General features: G+C 41.6%; 2 long non-coding RNA genes across 2 annotated transcripts in view; both read right to left on the minus strand.

Annotated features, from left to right (window-relative positions):
• The window catches only part of LOC145875697 (uncharacterized), a 211,235-nt gene that overhangs the window by 113,606 nt on the left and 76,070 nt on the right, over positions 1 to 21,559 (minus strand). The gene's annotated exons all lie outside the window — the stretch shown is intronic.
• Positions 3,111 to 5,644, minus strand: LOC145875686 (uncharacterized). The gene is made up of 3 exons (XR_014391294.1): positions 4,565 to 5,644; positions 4,312 to 4,406; positions 3,111 to 4,083 (listed from the first exon to the last, which is right to left on the minus strand). It is a non-coding gene; the product is annotated as an uncharacterized LOC145875686 (long non-coding RNA).

Raw genomic sequence — 21,559 nt, forward strand, 5'->3', positions numbered from 1 at the left:
AGGAGTCATTCTCTTCTAACCTGATCACAGCTGCTCCAGGGCCTCTTGGGTTGAGGAGTCATTCTCTTCTAACCTGATCACAAACAAAGACAAGATTCAAAAAAATAAACATGATGTTCCAACATAATGGGGGGGGGGGGGGGGGGGGGGGTATAGGGAAGGTAGGGGACAGGAGGGGGGTATAGGGAAGGTAGGGGAGAGGAGGGGGGTATAGGGAAGGTAGGGGAGAGGAGGGGGTTATAGGGAAGGTAGGGGAGAGGAGGGGTTATAGGGAAGGTAGGGGAGAGGAGGGGGTATAGGGAAGGTAGGGGAGAGGAGGGGGTATAGGGAAGGTGGGGGAGAGGAGGGGGCATAGGGAAGGTGGGGGAGAGGAGGGGGTATAGGGAAGGTAGAGGAGAGGAGGGGGTATAGGGAAGGTAGGGGACAGGAGGGGGTATAGGGAAGGTAGGGGAGAGGAGAGGGGTATAGGGAAGGTAGGGGAGAGGAGGGGGGGTATAGGGAAGGTAGGGGAGAGGAGGGGGTATAGGGAAGGTAGGGGAGAGGAGGGGGTATAGGGAAGGTAGGGGAGAGGAGGGGGTATAGGGAAGGTAGGGGAGAGGAGGGGAGGTATAGGGAAGGTAGGGGAGAGGAGGAGGGTATAGGGAAGGTAGGGGAGAGGAGGGGGTATAGGGAAGGTAGGGGAGAGGAGGGGGGGTATAGGGAAGGTAGGGGGGAGGAGGATTAGGGTATAGGGAAGGTAGGGGAGAGGAGGGGGTATAGGGAAGGTAGGGGAGAGGAGGGGGGTATAGGGAAGGTAGGGGAGAGGAGGGGTTATAGGGAAGGTAGGGGAGAGGAGGGGGTATAGGGAAGGTAGGGGAGAGGAGGGGGTATAGGGAAGATAGGGGAGAGGAGGGGGTATAGGGAAGGTAGGGGAGAGGAGGGGTTATAGGGAAGGTAGGGGAGAGGAGGGGGGTATAGGGATGGTAGGGGAGAGGAGGGGTTATAGGGGAGAGGAGGGGGTATAAGGGAGAGGAGGGTGTATAGGGAAGGTAGGGGAGAGGAGGGGGTATAGGGAAGGTAGGGGAGAGGAGGGGGTATAAGGGAGAGGAGGGGGTATAGGGAAGGTAGGGGAGAAGAGGGGGTATAGGGAAGGTAGGGGAGAGGAGGGGGTATAGGGAAGGTAGGGGAGAGGAGGGGGGGTATAGGGAAGGTAGGGGAGAGGAGGGGGTATAGGGAAGGTAGAGGAGAGGAGGGGGTATAGGGAAGGTAGGGGAGAGGAGGGGGTATAGGGAAGGTAGGGGAGAGGAGGGGGTATAGGGAAGGTAGAGGAGAGGAGGGGGTATAGGGAATGTAGGGGAGAGGAGGGGGTATAGGGAATGTAGGGGAGAGGAGGGGGTATAGGGAAGGTAGGGGAGGGGGTATAGGGAAGGTAGGGGAGAGGAGGGGGTATAGGGAAGGTAGGGGAGAGGGGGGGGTATAGGGAAGGTAGGGGAGAGGGGGGGGGTATAGGGAAGGTAGGGGAGAGGAGGGGGGTATAGGGAAGGTAGGGGAGAGGAGGGGGGTATAGGGAAGGTAGGGGAGAGGAGGGGGTATAGGGAAGGTAGGGGAGAGGAGGGGGTATAGGAAGGTAGAGGAGAGGGGGGGGTATAGGGAAGGTAGGGGAGAGGAGGGGGTATAGGGAAGGTAGGGGAGAGGAGGGGGGTATAGGGAAGGTAGGGGAGAGGAGGGGGTATAGGGAAGGTAGGGGAGAGGAGGGGGGTATAGGGAAGGTAGGGGACAGGGGGGTATAGGGAAGGTAGGGGAGAGGAGGGGGGTATAGGGAAGGTAGGGGAGAGGAGGGGGGACTTCCTCCATGTCCTCCAGACTTCGTGTCAGGTAAGCAGCCTCCAAGTCTACCCTCACCAACTGACCAGACTGAGTGAGTTCTGAACATCCCTCTCTGTCCTCTGATGCTGCGTCCAAGTCTTCTTGGGTCTTTCTGGTGTCTCTGTCTTGACTCTTTAGTGAGTTTTTTCAGTTCTTTCCCAGGCTGCCTGAAAAACACAAAAAGATGGCAACTACATAAGAGTTATAAACTATCAAAATAAAGAGAATCCCACACTCCATATATAAACTCCCAGTCATTTATTGGGTATTTACCAACGTTTCAGCATCACTGTGCCTTCTTCAGGGTGATGTCATCAATACTTGAACCAGGTTATGTTGACAAACAGTGCAATTAGTGCAACCAATGACAATAGAGAGGGGTGTGTCATAATGATTAAGTTAATTACAATGAATTAATGAAACTGTTAAAAAAACAATAGTTTATGGCATATTAAATATTTAAAAAATAGTAGCCTATATTATATATATCCGTCTCTCCATGTAATCTGATTCATTATGATCTAGGATCAGGTCCCCCCTCTCCATGTAATCTGATTCATTATGATCTAGGATCAGGTCCCCCCCTCCTCTCCATGTAATCTGATTCATTATGATCTAGGATCAGGTCCCACCTCTCCATGTAATCTGATTCATTATGATCTAGGATCAGGTCCCCCCCTCTCCATGTAATCTGATTCATTATGATCTAGGATCAGGTCCCTCCTCTCCATGTAATCTGATTCATTATGATCTAGGATCAGGTCCCTCCTCTCCATGTAATCTGATTCATTATGATCTAGGATCAGGTCCCCCCCTCTCCATGTAATCTGACTCATTATAATCTAGGATCAGGTCCCCCCCTTTCCATGTAATCTGATTCATTATGATCTAGGATCAGGTCCCCCCTCTCCATGTAATCTGACTCATTATAATCTAGGATCAGGTCCCCCCCTCTCCATGTAATCTGATTATTTATGATCTAGGATCAGGTCCCCCCTCTCCATGTAATCTGACTCATTATGATCTAGGATCAGGTCCCTCCTCTCCATGTAATCTGACTCATTATAATCTAGGATCAGGTCCCCCCTCTCCATGTAATCTGATTCATTATGATCTAGGATCAGGTCCCCCCTCTCCATGTAATCTGATTCATTATGATCTAGGATCAGGTCCCCCCCTCTCCATGTAATCTGATTCATTATGATATAGGATCAGGTCCCCCCTCTCCATGTAATCTGATTCATTATGATCTAGGATCAGGTCCCCCCTCTCCATGTAATCTGACTCATTATGATATAGGATATTTTTATTTTTATTATTTCAACTTTATTTAACAAGGTTGCTAGTTGAGAAGTTCTCATTTACAACTGCGACCTGGCCAAGAATAAAGCAAAGCAGTGTGACAGAAACAACAACACAGAGTTACATAGAATAAACAAGTGTACAGTCAACACAAAATTTAAAAAAAGTCTATATACAGGTTGTGCAAATGGCGTGAGGACTTATGGCAATAAATAGGCCATAGTAGCAAAGTAATCACAATTTAGCAGATTAACACTGGAGTGATAGATGAGCAGATGATGATGTGCAAGTAGTGATACTGGTGTGCAAAAGAGCAGCAAAGTAAATAAAAACAATGATGAGGTAGGTAGATTGGTTGGGCTATTTACAGATGGACTATGTACAGCTGCAGCGATCGGTTAGCTGCTCAGATAGCTGATGTTTAAAGTTAGTGAGGGAGCAATAAGTCTCCGGCTTCAGCGATTTTTGCAATTCATTCCAGTCATTGGCAGCAGAGAACTGGAAGGAGAGGCGGCCAAAGGAGGTGTTGGCTTTGGGGATGACCAGTGAGATGTACCTGCTGGAGCGCTTGCTACGAGTGTGTGTTGTTATCGTGACCAGTGAGCTGAGATAAGGCAGAGCTTTACCTAGCATAGACTTGTAGATGACCTGGAGCCAGTGGGTCTGGCGACGAATATGTAGCGAGGTCCAGCCGACTAAAATGACCTGGGTTGCAATCATGAAAAAAAACTACCCGGCCTTCATTGTTTGACATTGAGAACATTGGGAGAGATGAGAGCTGACGTTTTAGTAAATGTGCAGATTACGTATCTCAGTCACAGACAAGAAGCTCAATTAAGACATTATCTTCACCACTGGGACTGGGGACAACAGGACCACAGGCCAAATAATACAGCTCAACACTTCCACACTACCACAGTGAGTAGAATCAGGCTTCTGAAAACAGAAAACTTGCAGAATTATTAATGATGAATTGTATTACACGTTATTAGACATGTCTGTTGTTGAGGAGGATGGGAGACCCACAGTATAGGAGCAGAACGCACAGAGATGTCAAAAATGTGTTTCAAAAATCGTCAAAGAGTAATTATTTTAACCTAAAGCATTTAATAAAGACACTTATAGTACAATATTATGGGGAATAGGAATGAGAGGGCTACTTACACCATTTTGGGAAGGGATCACAGCAGTGATTGAATGAGGGTATGAGGCATGAGTTGAGGTGTTCAGAGGCTTGACCAGTGCAGGGCAGGGTTTGACTGGGAAGACAACACAAAAACACTACACAGTGAGACAAAAGAGCTAAGAATGAGTTAGTCCAAGCAAGGAGTCAAATCATAGATGTGTAATAATGTGATTGTGTTTGTGATTGACTCTACATAAAGTAATGAGAGAAAATTAACAGGGGTTCCCTCACCGTGCTTGGAGAGGAAACATTCAATGTGCCAGTGGTTGAGTGGGCCACATGAGACGTGGCTTCCAGTTCATGTGAGGAGTTAGTTGACAATGGAAGTAGAGTGGTCATCGCTTGTTAAACCATGGAACAGGAGGGGACTTAGCTGGAAATACAAATAGCAGATACGTTCCCTTGAAGGTGAGCCATCGTAGGTTTGAACAACAAGTTTGTCCATGAAATTAAACACGGAATTCACATCTCGCCCACTTGGCAAATCAAAGTAGCCCAAGAAACTTTTTCTGAATAAAGCCCTGATCATCCACATACAGTACCACATACAGTTTTAACAATTTTGGAAACGTCAGAGTGTTTTCTTTCCAAATCTACCAATTATATGCATAGCTTCTGGGCCTGAGTAACAGGCATTTTACTTTGGGCTCGCCAGACTCTCCGAACTTCCGAAAACTGCCCCCTAGCCCTAAGACGTTTTAACGGTCCTCACACTGTTCATGCTCTCATTACATAGACGCGTACTGCTCACCTGTTCATCTCGTAATGAATAATGTGGAAATTGAGCAAGTTGAGGTGACTAAACTGCTTGGAGTAACCCTGGATTGTAAACTGCCATGGTCAAAACATATTGATACGACAGTAGCTAAGAATGGGAGAAGTCTGTCCATAATAAAGCCCTGCTCTACCTTCAACCTCTTGGGGCTAGGTGGGACGCTAGCGTGCCACCCGTGGTGCACTCCATCAACAGCAGGTGCATTTCAAGAGCGGCAAATTTGAATCCAAATAAATGTCAAAATTCACATTTTTCAAAAATACAACTATGTTACACCATTTGAAAGATAAACATCTCCTTAATCTAACCACGTTTTACGATTTCAAAAAGGTTTTACGGCGAAAGCATAAATTTAGAGTATGTTAGGACAGTACATTTACAAGAGTTGTGTGTAATGTTTTGTCAAGTCAAAGACAGGGTCACCAAAACCATAAAACCAGCTAAAATGATGCACTAACCTTTTACAATCTCCATCAGATGACACTCCTAGGACATTATGTTAGACAATGCATGCATTTTTAGTTCTATCAAGTTGATATTTATATCCAAAAACAGCGTTTTACTATGGCATTGATGTTGAGGAAATCGTTTCCCTCCAATAACCGGCAGTCAAGTCAGCGTCAGAAATTAAATAATTAAAATTAGAAAACATTGGTAAAATATTATATTGTCATTTAAAGAATTATAGATTTACATCTCTTGAACGCAATCAACTTGCCAGATTTAAAAATAACCTTACTGGGAAATCACACTTTGCAATAATCTGAGCACTGCGCCCAGAAAAATACGCGTTGCGATACAGACTAGACGTCATGTTGGGGAGATCTAAAATCGAAAATACTATGTAAATAATCCATTACCTTTGATTCTCTTCATCAGATGTCACTTCCAGGTATCACAGGTCCATAACGAATGTAGTTTTGTTCAAAAAAGCTCATCATTTATGTCCAAAAATCTCCGTCTCGTTAGCACATGATGTAAGCCAGCCGGACTTCTCGTCATGAACGAGGGGAAAAAATATATTTACGTTCGTTCAAACATGTCAAACGTTGTATAGCATAAATAATTAGGGCCTTTTTTAACCAGAACATGAATAATATTCAAGGTGGACGAATGCATACTCTTTTATAACGTATTGGAACGAGGGTACCCAACATCAACTCGCGCGCAAGGTGTCTAATGGGCCATCATCGTTCCATGGCTCTTGTTCGGTCAGATCTCCCTCCAGAAGACTCAAAACACTTTGTAAAGGCTGGTGACATCTAGTGGAAGCAATAGGAAGTGCCAAAATATTCCTAAACCCCTGTGTTTTTCAATGGGATAGGTTTAAAGTCAATACAACACATCAGGTATCCACTTCCTGTCAGAAAATGTCTCAGGGTTTTGCCTGCCAAATGAGTTCTGTTATACTCACAGACACCATTCAAACAGTTTTAGAAACTTTAGAGTGTTTTCTATCCATATATAATAAGTATATGCATATTCTAGTTACTGGGTAGGATTAGTAACCAGATTAAATCGGGTACATTTTTTTTATCCAGACGTGCAAATGCTGCCCCCTAGACCCAACAGGTTAAGATCTTTCGTCTGAACTATCCTCACCGGTCCTTGGCTCTGGATGACTACACGGGTAATGTCCGTTTTATCAGGGGTACTACTGGTATTCTGGCTGGCGGTAGAACTATCTCCTGTCCTAACCTCTACTACTCGGAATGGTACCGCAGTGTCGACAATGGTCTGGTCAAGGCCAACATACCATAACCCTAAATCCTCTTTCTTTATGCTTTTAATGGTCATTCCTATCTTCAAGCAATACTTCCCTTGCTCTGGATTGCAGTCAAAAACCCTGGCCTTCACTATATTCCATCTGTTTCTATATTGGGTGTGTGGATTGACATAGCCTTCTCTCTCTGTGTGAGCTATGATTCCATGAGTTACACCGGGATCTACACAGATATCTTCCCCATGAAGTCCGAGTCCTAGACTGCCAGGAGGTTAGGGACCCCATTTGGTCTGCATAGAACTCTATTGAGACATCCTTCCCTAACTCTAATCTCACTTCCTTTTTATCCAGATCGAGTGACCTTTTGTACCTAGGCCATAAAAACTCCTCATCTTCTACACTATGGGTCAAGTTACAACTTTCTGACTTCTCGAGTGGTTCATGGTGTATTAGGAATATGGCTCCCACAATCAGACAGCTCAGACTGACCAGTACCCCTGTAAAGCCCCACCCCCTCCCGGAGAATATATCACCGGCTAGAGGCCAACCCACACTTGCACTTCTATGAACGCACACAGTGAGGATCGGGCGGGTTTGGGAATCTTCATTAGAGAGGTAACCCCCGAACCTTATTGGTATTCGGTTCTTCTCCTAACTCTGTGATTGTTCGACAGTGTCAGTGTGTCTTACCCTCCCGCAATGTGTGATATGAACCCAGGTAGCTCTTTCAGCTATTCTCACCACAAAGGCTATTACCAGGAACACTTGGTATGGGCCCTCCCACCGTGGCTGCTTCCAGTTCTTTTCTCCTCAGGGACTGGATCCACACCCAGTCTCCTGGTTGGATTGAGTGAATCATCTTCTCCTGTAATTCACCTGTTGGACACAAAGTCTCGGACATACGGGTTTGGTTAACCATGTGTTCTGTTAGTGTATCTTCAACTTCTATGTCTACCTGTTCTGGCCTCCCTAACTCTGGCATTCTATATGGTTTACCTGATCAGCTAAAATGTAATCCATTATTTAAGAGAGAGATCCTACATTTTACATTTACATTTTTAGTCATTTAGCAGACGCTCTTATCCAGAGCGACTTACAGTAGTGAATGCATACATTTCATACAATTTCATACATTTTTTTCTGTGCTGGCCCCCCGTAGTAAACCAACTATCCTAATCGTGTCCACCCAGTAAGTTGTGACCACTTCTTCCCATTTAATATGCTTATCTATTATAAAAAATGTTTTTTTTAAGTAGTTCGTTATCCAATAGGCCACAAAGTGTTTCCGAACCTGCTCTACTATCCCCCTGTTGACACATGGCTCTGCCCATGTGTCAATCTTGCCGCATCTCTAAACAATGACTTAGGTAGTATTGGTAACTTATCATGATACCAAATACCGTCCTTATATAAATTGCTCCTAACTTCTCCCATTTCGAAATCCCTTTCACTGGTGCTCTACACTGACAATTTTAATACAGCGTTGTCTATGTTTACATCCAATTTTAAGAACTGCTGTGTCGACGGCTGCGGTTTATCCTCTCTAGGGTAGGTGGGACGAAATCGTCCCACCTACGTAACAGCCAGTGGAATCCTGTGGCGCGTTATTCAAATACCTTAGAAATGCTATTACTTCAATTTCTCAAACATATGACTATTTTACACCATTCTAAAGACAAGACTCTCGTTAATCTAACCACACTGTCCGATTTCAAAAAGGCTTTACAACGAAAGCAAAACATTAGATTATGTCAGCAGAGTACCCAGCCAGAAATAATCAGACACCCATTTTTCAAGCTAGCATATAATGTCACATATACCCAGAAGACAGCTAAATGCAGCACTAAGCTTTGATGATCTTCATCAGATGACAACCCTAGGACATTATGTTATTCAATACATGCATGTTTTGTTCAATCAAGTTCATATTTATATCAAAAACCAGCTTTTTACATTAGCATGTGACGTTCAGAACTAGCATATGCATATTCTAGTTACTGGGTAGGAGTGGTAACCAGATTAAATCGGGTATGTTTTTTATCCAGCCGTGTCAATACTGCCCCCTAGCCCTAACAGGTTAAGAAGACGGAGATTGATGCATCGGCGTGATGATTGTCCTCTTTGTACAGATGAAGAGTGTACTTCTGTAGAACTGTTTTCATTGTTTAATGATTCCCTGTTTTGCACCATGTGAAGGTAAAACACTCAGTGGCTCAACAGAAGCCATTTACACAGATAATGTACTAGTGTAAGAAAAATCCCCCCCAATGCTTTAACCTGTTGGGGCTAGGGGGCAGTATTTTCACTGCTGGATAAAAAAATGTACCCGATTTAATCTGGTTACTAATCCTACCCAGCAACTAGAATATGCATATACTTATTATATATGGATAGAAAACACCCTAAAGTTTCTAAAACTGTTTGAATGGTGTCTGTGAGTATAACAGAACTCATTTGGCAGGCAAAACCCTGAGACATTTTCTGACAGGAAGTGGATACCTGATGTGTTGAATTACCTTTAACCTGTTAAGGCTAGGGGGCAGTATTTGCACGGCTGGATAAAAAAAAATGTACCCGATTTAATCTGGTTACTAATCCTACCCAGTAACTAGAATATGCATATACTTATTATATATGGATAGAAAACACTCTAAAGTTTCTAAAACTGTTTGAATGGTGTCTGTGAGTATAACAGAACTCATTTGGCAGGCAAAACCCTGAGACATTTTCTGACAGGAAGTGGATACCTGATGTGTTGTATTACCTTTAAACCTATCCCATTGAAAAACACAGGGGCTGAGGAATATTTTGGCACTTCCTATTGCTTCCACTAGATGTCACCAGCCTTTACAAAGTGTTTTGAGTCTTCTGGAGGGAGATCTGACCGAACAAGAGCCATGGAACGATGATGGCCCATTAGACACCTGGCGCGCGAGTTCATGTTGGGTACCCTCGTTCCAATACGTTATAAAAGAGTATGCATTCGTCCACCTTGAATATTATTCATGTTCTGGTTAAAAAAGGCCCTAATTATTTATGCTATACAACGTTTGACATGTTTGAACGAACGGAAATATATTTTTTCCCCTCGTTCATGACGAGAAGTCCGGCTGGCTTACATCATGTGCTAACGAGACGGAGATTTTTGGACATAAATGATGAGCTTTTTTGAACAAAACTACATTCGTTATGGACCTGTGATACCTGGAAGTGACATCTGATGAAGAGAATCAAAGGTAATGGATTATTTACATAGTATTTTCGATTTTAGATCTCCCCAACATGACGTCTAGTCTGTATCGCAACGCGTATTTTTCTGGGCGCAGTGCTCAGATTATTGCAAAGTGTGATTTCCCAGTAAGGTTATTTTTAAATCTGGCAAGTTGATTGCGTTCAAGAGATGTAAATCTATAATTCTTTAAATGACAATATAATATTTTACCAATGTTTTCTAATTTTAATTATTTAATTTGTGGTGCTGACTTGACTGCCGGTTATTGGAAGGAAACGATTTCCTGAACATCAACGCCATAGTAAACCGCTGTTTTTGGATATAAATATGAACTTGATAGAACTAAAAATGCATGTATTGTCTAACATAATGTCCTAGGAGTGTCATCTGATGGAGATTGTCAAAGGTTAGTGCATCATTTTAGCTGGTTTTATGGTTTTGGTGACGCCTGTCTTTGAATTGACAAAACATTACACACAGCTATTGTCAATGTACTCTCCTAACATAATCTAACTTTATGCTTTCGCCGTAAAACCTTTTTGAAATCGGACAACGTGGTTAGATTAAGGAGATGTTTATCTTTCAAAGGGTGTAAGATAGTTGTATGTTTGAAAAATTTGAATTTTGACATTTATTTGGTTTCAAATTTGCCGCTCTTGAAATGCACCTGCTGTTGATAGGGTGCACCACGGGTGGCACGCTAGCGTCCCACATAGCCCCAAGAGGTTATTAAACAATGAAACAGTTCTACAGAAGTACACTCTTCATATGTACAAAGAGGACAATCATCAAGCCGCTGCATCCATCTCTGTCTTCTTAACGTGTTAGGGCTAGGGGGCAGTATTTGCACGGCTGGATAAAAAAAATGTACCCGATTTAATCTGGTTACTAATCCTACCCAGTAACTAGAATATGCATATACTTATTATATATGGATAGAAAACACTCTAAAGTTTCTAAAACTGTTTGAATGGTGTCTGTGAGTATAACAGAACTCATTTGGCAGGCAAAACCCTGAGACATTTTCTGACAGGAAATGGATACCTGATGTGTTGTATTACCTTTAAACCTATCCCATTGAAAAACACAGGGGCTGAGGAATATTTTGGCACTTCCTATTGCTTCCACTAGATGTCACCAGCGTTTACAAAGTGTTTTGAGTCTTCTGGAGGGAGATCTGACCGAACAAGAGCCATGGAACGATGATGGCCCATTAGACACCTGGCGCGCGAGTTCATGTTGGGTACCCTCGTTCCAATACGTTATAAAAGAGTATGCATTCGTCCACCTTGAATATTATTCATGTTCTGGTTAAAAAAGGCCCTAATGATTTATGCTATACAACGTTTGACATGTTTGAACGAACGTAAATATATTTTTTCCCCTCGTTCATGACGAGAAGTCCGGCTGGCTTAGATCATGTGCTAACAAGACGGAGATTTTTGGACATAAATTATGAGCTTTTTTGAACAAAACTACATTCGTTATGGACCTGTGATACCTGGAAGTGACATCTGATGAAGAGAATCAAAGGTAATGGATTATTTACATAGTATTTTCGATTTTAGATCTCCCCAACATGACGTCTAGTCTGTATCGCAACGCGTATTTTTCTGGGCGCAGTGCTCAGATTATTGCAAAGTGTGATTTCCCAGTAAGGTTATTTTTAAATCTGGCAAGTTGATTGCGTTCAAGAGATGTAAATCTATAATTCTTTAAATGACAATATAATATTTTACCAATGTTTTCTAATTTTAATTATTTAATTTGTGGTGTTGACTTGACTGCCTGTTATTGGAGGGAAACGATTTCCTCAACATCAATGCCATAGTAAAACGCTGTTTTTGGATATAAATATGAACTTGATAGAACTAAAAATGCATGCATTGTTTAACATAATGTCCTAGGAGCGTCATCTGATGGAGATTGTAAAAGGTTAGTGCATCATTTTAGCTGGTTTTATGGTTTTGGTGACCCTGTCTTTGAATTGACAAAACATTACACACAACTCTTGTAAATGTACTGTCCTAACATACTCTAAATTTATGCTTTCGCCGTAAAACCTTTTTGAAATCGTAAAACGTGGTTAGATTCAGGAGATGTTTATCTTTCAAAGGGTGTAAAATAGTTGTATGTTTGAAAAATTTGAATTTGGACATTTATTTGGATTCAAATTTGCCGCTCTTGAAATGCACCTGCTGTTGATGGAGTGCACCATGGGGGGGACGCTAGCGTCCCACCTAGCCCATAGAGGTTAAACAACGGGGCAGCTATTATTAGCTGGACTCCCGTCCTGAGCCATTGGCTTGAGCTGGAGCGGCTGTTATTTAAGTCCCACCGTGGGACTATGCTGGTGTTGTATACTTCAGTTGTATTGTTGTCACTTGTCCAAGGGCCCAGACAACAGCTAACAATGAAAAGACTGACCACGAAAGCAAAAGAAATGATGCATAGAGTCCGGTCCTGGTCTTTCTATGGCCACTGGGGTCACATATGACGATTCATCGGCTGGTGCATCTTCGTCTGGGTTGTGGGGCACTTTCCTGCAGTGGCTTGCGTGAACCCACGTCGACCGCTCTGCAACCATCAGGAGCACCTGGAATGGACCAATCCAGCGCTGTTGGTGCCAAGTCTTTCTGCGGAGGTCTTTGTTGATCACTCAATCTCCTGGCTGCAATTTTTGGAGCTGTCCTCCTTTTGGTTCAGGCAAAGCCACTTTTATCCTGGGGAAAATAGACTTCAGAACATTGTTGAGTGCAGCACAGTAGCTTACCATTTGATCCTCGCAACCCGTCAGTGTCAAACTGTTCTGTGGGAACGGGGTGTTTAGGATTCCCATGGGTCTTTCTGTGAGTATTTCATGAGGTGCTAAACCAGGGGGTACGATGTGCACGTCCATGCATGTACATCCGAGCCAGAGGCATTACTGTTACCTATGACAATCCGGTCTCAACCTTCCTCTGCCTACATTGTTAGTCATACAAACCACAACTCCTCCCCTTTTACACAATGGTCTTGGCCATTCTCATTCCCCCAGGCCATTGGCAGATCAGAAACATCCTGTAGAGAAAACAGGTTTTAAACATAGATGGGTATTGCAACAAAATAGCCTCCAACAAGTTCTCAACCAATTTATCAAATCAAATGTATTTATATAGCCCTTCTTACATCAGCTGATATCTCAAAGTGCTGCACAGAAACCCAGCCTAAAACCCCAAACAGCAAGCAATACAGGTGTAGAAGCACGGTGGCTAGGAAAAACTCTGTAGAAAGGCCAGAACCTAGGAAGAAACCTAGAGAGGAACCAGGCTATGAGGGGTGACCAGTCCTCTTCTGGCTGTGCCGGGTGGAGATTATAACAGAACATGGCCAAGATGTTCAAATGTTCATAAATGACCAGCATGGTCAAATAATAATCATCACAGTAGTTGTCGAGGGTGCAACAAGACAGCACCTCAAGAGTAAATGTCAGTTGGCTTTACATAGCCGATCATTGAGAGTATCTCTACCACTCCTACAGTCTCTAGAGAGTTGAAAACAGCAGGTCTGGGACAGATAGCACATCCGGTGAACAGGTCAGGGTTCCAGCAGGTCTGGGACAGCAGGTCTGGGACAGGTAGCACGTCCGGTGAACAGGTCAGGGTTCCATAGCCGCAGGCACAACAGTTGAAACTGGAGCAGCAGCACGGCCAGGTGGACTGGGGACAGCAAGGAGTCATCATGCCAGGTAGTCCTGAGGCATGGTCCTAGGGCTCAGGTCCTCCGAGAGAGAGAGAGAAAGAGAGAAAGAGAAAGAGAGAAAGAAAGAAAGAAAGAAAGAAAGAAAGAAAGAAAGAAAGAAAGAAAGAAAGAAAGAAAGAAAGAAAGAAAGAAAGAAAGAAAGAGAGAAAAAGTCTCCACCTCAATCACTTCCTTAACTTCTCTAGGGCCGGTGGGACGAAATCGTCCCACCTACGTAACAGCCAGTGGAATCCTGTGGCGCGTTATTCAAATACCTTAGAAATGCTATTACTTCAATTTCTCAAACATATGACTATTTTACACTATTTTAAAGACAAGACTCTCATTAATCTAACCACACTGTCCGATTTCAAAAAGGCTTTACAGCGAAAGCAAAACATTAGATTATGTCAGGAGAGTACCCAGCCAGAAATAATCAGACACCCATTTTTCAAGCTAGCATATAATGTCACAAAAACCCAGAAGACAGCTAAATGCAGCACTAACCTTTGATGATCTTCATCAGATGACACACCTAGGACATTATGTTATACAATACATGCATGTTTTGTTCAATCAAGTTCATATTTATATCAAAAAACAGCTTTTTACATTAGCATGTGACGTTCAGAACTAGCATACCCCCGCAAACTTCCGGTGAATTTACTAAATTACTCACGATAAACGTTCACAAAAAGCATAACAATTATTTTAAGAATTATAGATACAGAACTCCTCTATGCACTCGATATGTCCGATTTTAAAATAGCTTTTCAGTGAAAGCACATTTTGCAATATTCTCAGTAGATAGCCCGGCATCACAGGGCTAGCTATTTAGATACCCAGCAAGTTTAGCACTCACCAAAGTCAGATTTACTATAAGAAAAATGTTATTACCTTTGCTGTTCTTCGTCAGAATGCACTCCCAGGACTTCTACTTCAATAACAAATGTTGGTTTGGTCCCAAATAATCCATTGTTATATCCAAATAGCGGCTTTTTGTTCGCGCGTTCAAAACACTATCCGAACGGGTAAATAAGGGTGACGAGCATGGCGCATTTCGTGACAAAAAAAATTCTAAATATTCCATTACCGTACTTCGAAGCATGTCAACCGCTGTTTAACCTCTTGGGGCTATGTGGGACGCTAGCGTGCCCCCCGTGGTGCACCCTATCAACAGCAGGTGCATTTCAAGAGCGGCAAATTTGAATCCAAATAAATGTCAAAATTCTAATTTTTCAAACATACAACTATCTTACACCCTTTGAAAGATAAACATCTCCTTAATCTAACCACGTTGTCCGATTTCAAAAAGGTTTTACGGCGAAAGCATAAAGTTAGATTATGTTAGGACAGTACATTGACAATAGTTGTGTGTAATGTTTTGTCAATTCAAAGACAGGCGTCACCAAAACCATAAAATCAGCTAAAATTATGCACTAACCTTTGACAATCTCCATCAGATGACACTCCTAGGACATTATGTTAGACAATACATGCATTTTTAGTTCTATCAAGTTCATATTTATATCCAAAAACAGCGTTTTACTATGGCGTTGATGTTGAGGAAATCTTTTCCCTCCAATACCGCCAGTCAAATCAGCACCTCAAATTAAATAATTAAAATTAGAAAACATTGGTAAAATATTATATTGTCATTCAAAGAATTATAGATTTACATCTCTTGAATGCAACCGGATTGCCAGATTTAAAAATAACCTTACTGGGAAATCACACTTTGCAATAATCTGAGCACTGCGCCCAGAAAAATACGCTTTGAGATACAGACTAACCGCCATGTTGGAGAGATCTAAAATCGAAAATACTATGTAAATAATCCATTACCTTTGATTCTCTTCATCAGATGTCACTTCCAGGAATCCCAGGTCCATAACAAATGTAGTTTTGTTTGAAAAAGCTCATAATTTATGTCCAAAAAGCTCCGTGTTGTTAGCACATGATCTAAGCCCGCCGGACTTCTCTTCATGAAAGAAGAGAAAAAATATTTACGTTCGTTCAAACATGTCGAACGTTGTATAGCATAAATCATTAGTGCCTTTTTTAACCAGAACATGAATAATATTCAAGGCGGACGATTGCATTCTCTTTTAAAACGTATTGGAACGAGACTACCCAACATGAACTCGCGCGCCAGAGTCTAATCGGCCATCACCGTTCCAAGGCTCTTGTTCGGTCAGATCTCACAGTATAAGACTAAAAACACTTTGTAAAGACTGGTGACATCTAGTGGAAGCCATAGGAAGTGCTCAACGATTAATAAGCCCCTGTGTGTTTCAATGGCATAGGCTTAAAGGTAATTCAACACATCAGGTATCCACTTCCTGTCAGAATTTGTCTCAGGGTTTTGACTGCCATATGAGTTCTGTTATACTTACAGACACCATTCAAACAGTTTTAGAAAATTCAGAGTGTTTTCTATCCAAACCTGAACAATAATATGCATATTCTAGCTTCTGAGTTGGTGTAGGAGGCAGTTAAAAATGGGCACATATTTTTTTTCAAAATTCTCAATACTGCCCCCTATCCCCAAGAGGTTTTAACACAGCTGTGAGTAGTTATTTTTTTCATTTTTTCATTTTTGACAAAATGAGCAGTCCTGGAAGTGACAGATTTTGACTCATATTGAGTGATAAGACTGAGCTATTTAAAAACACTTTTTCAACATTTCAAGATAGCAGTTAGTTCAGTTTGATCTTACTAAAGACAGCTGTATATTCTTTTTTTTGACCCAAAAATATTCTATGTTTGAAGGCTGTCAACTTCTTGTCAGGAGGAGAATCACTTAGCCTTTCAACTAATTTTCAAATGATAGCATGCCTATTTAAAAACACTTTTTCAACATTTCAGCCAACATGTTATTTTTACTCAGCGTAGGCCTCGGACTGAAGGTCTGTCTGCACTGAGGACAGCTATAGACCCCTTTCAGAACATCCTGATCCCAGCAGCCCTCAATACAGCTCCTACAGTAACTGTGCCCACAGGCAGTAGTGACAGGCTCCTTCAGTAGATCCAGACAGACAGAACAACAGAACTGGTCCTGGTCCAGCAGAACTCCCTGTTGAGCCATTTGGACGGTTGTTCACTCTCACATAGACAGACGACACAGAGACTCAGATCAGTTTCGTTTCCTCAGAAGAGAGTTTGTGAAGGGGGATGGACTTCCTGGTTCTGCCAGAGGGGTGGGGTTAGAGGGAGGGAGGAAGAGAGAGGAACTGCATGCAACAGCAAGAGGGAGACAAATAGTCTTGTTCCTTGGTTAGAGCCCTTAACGTGGAATAAATGAAATAATGAATCTTAAAATGTGAGTTATTAGAATATAAAGGGTAACCGTTTCTATGAAGTACATATTAGAATTATTTTAATGACCTTTATAATGCCTTATAATACACTTATGTGTTCTAATAAGCAATAAGGCCTGAGGAGGTGTGGTATATGTAAGGATTGCGGACCTGGTGGCAGTGAAGTCAGACGCAGGAGAGCAGAGATAGGTAATAGCCGGAGCAGTTTAATACAAAACGAACCTACATGGGTACAAAACCCAATGCGCACCAGTAACAGAGTACAAGCACTTACAAACAAACAATTCCACACAAGGACATGGGGGGAACAGAGGGTTAAATACACAACAATTCATGATGGAAATGGAAACCAGATGTGTAAGAAAACAAGACAAAACAAATGGAAAATGAAAAAAAGTGGATCGACAATGACTAGAAGACCGGTGACGCCGACCGCCGAACAAGGAGAGGAAATGACTTCGGTGGAAGTGGTGACAGTATATGGCTAATATACAGTACCACGGCTAAGTGCTGTTTTTAGGCACGACGCAAAGCGGATTGAGAATTATGTAACACTTTCAAAAATACAATCAAATAAAAATGTTATTGGTCACATACACATATTTAGTAGATGTTATTGTGGGTGTAGTGAAATGCTTGTGTTCCTGGTTCCAACAGTGCAGTAGTATCTAACAATACACCCTAATGTAAATGTCACGGGTGTCGTAGGGTTTAGACCAAGACGCAGCGGGAAAATGTACACTCATCTTCTTTTATTAAAGGACAAAGAACAGGCCAGTAAGGAACAAAGCTATACACAGCAACAATCTGCCACAAAACCCCCATGACAAACAAACTCCTAATTATAGGACCTTCAATCAGAGGCCCGAACCACATAAAACAAACACCCCTCTACCTAAATACATAGCCCGGACCACATAAACCAAACACCCATCTACCTAAATACATAGCCCGAACCACATAAACCAAACACCCCTCTACCTAAATACATAGCCCGAACCACATAAACCAAACACCCCTCTACCTAAATACATAGCCCGAACCACATAAACCAAACACCCCTCTACCTAAATACATAGCCCGAACCACATAAACCAAACACCCCTCTACCTAAATACATAGCCCGAACCGCCTAAAACAAACACCCCCTGCCACGTCCTGACCAAACTACAATAACAAATAACCCCTATTACTGGTCAGGACGTGACAGTAAAAAGTAAAGGAATTAAGAAATATAGAAATATTAGGATGAGCAATGTTGGAGTCCTGGAATATAAATATATATACTGAGTATATACTGTGTGTATATGTGTGTATATATATATATGTGTGTATATATATATATATATATATATATATATATATATATATATATATATATATATATATATAATATATATATATATATATATACACACACACACACACAGAACCAGTCTGAAGTATATATATATATATATATATATACACACATATATATACACACACACATATACACAGAACCAGTCTGGAGTATATATATATACACACAGAACCAGTCTGGAGTATATATATATATATATATATATATATATACACACACAGAACCAGTCTGGAGTATATATATATATATATATATATATATATATATACACACACACAGAACCAGTCTGGAGTATATATATACACACATATATATACACACACATATACACAGAACCAGTCTGGAGTATATATATATACACACAGAACCAGTCTGGAGTATATATATATATATATATATATATATATATATATATATATATATATATATATATATATATATATATATATACACACACACACAGAACCAGTCTGGAGTATATATATATACACAGAACCAGTCTGGAGTATATATATATATATATAGATATATATATACACAGAGAACCAGTCTGGAGTTTATATATATATATACAGTACCAGTCAAATGTTGGGACACACTTACTCATTCAAGGGTTTTTCTTAATTTTTACATTCATGTCGTTTCTCTTTGCTTATTTGAGCTGTTCTTGCCATAATAAGGACTTGGTCTTTTACCAAATAGAGCTATCTTCTGTATACCAACCCTACCTTGTCACAACACAACTGATTTGCTCAAATGCATTTAGAAGGAAAGAAATTCCACAAATTAACTTTAACAAGGCACACCTGTTAATTGAAATGCATTCCAGGTGACTATCTCATGAAGCTGGTTGAGAGAATGCCAAGATTGTGCAAAGCTGTCATCAAGGCAAAGGGTGGCTACTTTGAAGAATCTCAAATATAAAATATATAAATATAACACTTTTTTTGGTTACTACATGATTCCATATCTGATATTTCATAGTCTTGATGTCTTCACTATTATTCTACAATGTTGAAAATAGTACAAATAAAGAAAAACCCTTAATTGTTCTAAAACGTTTGACCGGTAGTGTATATATAAATGTAAAGGGATGTATAGGTAATATGGATCAAATATGTAGTATATCTGAAGAATAGTATGTGGACAGCAATAATTAAATAGGATAGTCCTTGACTAGAATACAGTATATACATATGAAGTGGACAGCAGTAGTTATATAGGATGAACCAGGACTAGAATACAGTATATACATATGAAGTGGACAGCAGTAGTTATATAGGATGAACCAGGACTAGAATACAGTATATACATATGAAGTGGACAGCAGTAGTTATATAGGATGAACCATGACTAGAATACAGTATATACATATGAAGTGGACAGCAGTAGTTATATAGGATGAACCAGGACTAGAATACAGTATATACATATGAAGTGGACAGCAGTAGTTATATAGGATGAACCAGGACTAGAATACAGTATATACATATGAAGTGGACAGCAGTAGTTATATAGGATGAACCAGGACTAGAATACAGTATATACATATGAAGTGGGTAAAACAGTAAACATTATTAAAGTGACCAGCGGCTGAGGTCCTCGGGTGGCTGAGGTCCTCGGGTGGCTGAGGTCCTCTGGGTGGCAGAGGTCCTCTGGGTGGCTGAGGTCCTCTGGGTGGCTGAGGTCCTCTGGGTGGCTGAGGTCCTTTGGGTGGCTGAGGTCCTCTGGGTGGCTGAGGTCCTCTGGGTGGCTGAGGTCCTCTGGGTGGCTGAGGTCCTCTGGGTGGCTGAGGTCCTTGATGATCTTCTTGACCTTCCTGTGACACCAGGTGCTGTAGATGTCCTGGAGGGCAGGCACTTTGCCCCCGGTGATATGTTGGGCAGAACGCACCACCCTCTGGAGAGCCCTGTGGTTGCGACACTGTGGTTTCAGCCTCCGGAGGTTGAAGAGGTGCTGTTCTGATTTCTTCACCACAAGGTCTGTGTGGGTGGACCATTTGTCTGGTCTTCTCTACCTGACCGTCTCATTATCTTCTCTCAAGAAGAACTATCTTATGGTATGAAGATTGTCCTTCTTGAGAGAAGATCGAGCCTTCTTCTCTCCAGAAGATGTCTGGTAGGCCCATTTAAATACATTTTTTGGACATTTCAAGGTAGCAGATGTTTGAGTTGGGTTATTTTTTTCATTTTTGACAAAATGAGCACTCCTGGAAGTGACAGATTTTGACTTATATTGAGTGATAAGACTGAGCTATTTAAAAACACTTTTTCAACATTTCAAGATAGCAGTTAGTTCAGTTTGATCTTATTAAAGACAGCTGTATATTTTTTTTTTTGACCCAAAAATATTCTATGTTCATGCCCACTTTTTTTGCACTATGTTTGAAGACTGTCAACTTCTTGTCAGGAGGAGAATCACTTAGCCTTTCGATTATTTTTCAAATGATAGGATGCCTATTTAAAAACACTTTTTCAACATTTCAAGATAGCAGTTAGTTCAGTTTGATCTTATGAAAGACAGCTGTATCATTTTTTATAGCCGAAAGGAGCAAGTGCGACACTCACGTGTCCAAAAATCAGTACTCTAAGTACTCAAGTGGACTCTGCCATGCAGCAGAATACCACCCTTAGGTACCATCTGGAGGAAGTCCAGAATGGTCACGCTCTACAGCATGACTATCCATCCAAGCAACCGGAGTCCGGTACTCAAAAGAGTGAAGACGATAGGTTTCAGACATTGCCTCCATCATGTGTCCCCCAGTCTTCTCCTCTTGGCCATTTGGCACCGCATTGCCAGATTTAAAAATAACTTTACTGGGAAATCACACTTTGCAATAAACGACGTGATATGCTCAGAAAAATAGGCTAGGCGATACAGGTTAGCGCCATCTTGGAACCATCTAAAATCAAATATACTATTGTAAATATTCCCTTACCTTTTGATTATCTTCATCAGAAGGCACTTCCAGGAATCCCAGGTCCACAACAAATGTAGTTTTGTTCGAAAAAGTTAATAATTTATGTCCCAATAGTTCCTTCTTGTTAGCGCGTTCCGAAGGCTACTCATAATGTACTGAAGCGCGCGGGACAT

Source organism: Salmo salar, unplaced genomic scaffold (genome assembly GCF_965601325.2).
Source record: "Salmo salar unplaced genomic scaffold, fSalSal1 ptg000306l, whole genome shotgun sequence".
Classification (NCBI taxonomy): Eukaryota; Metazoa; Chordata; class Actinopteri; order Salmoniformes; family Salmonidae; genus Salmo; species Salmo salar.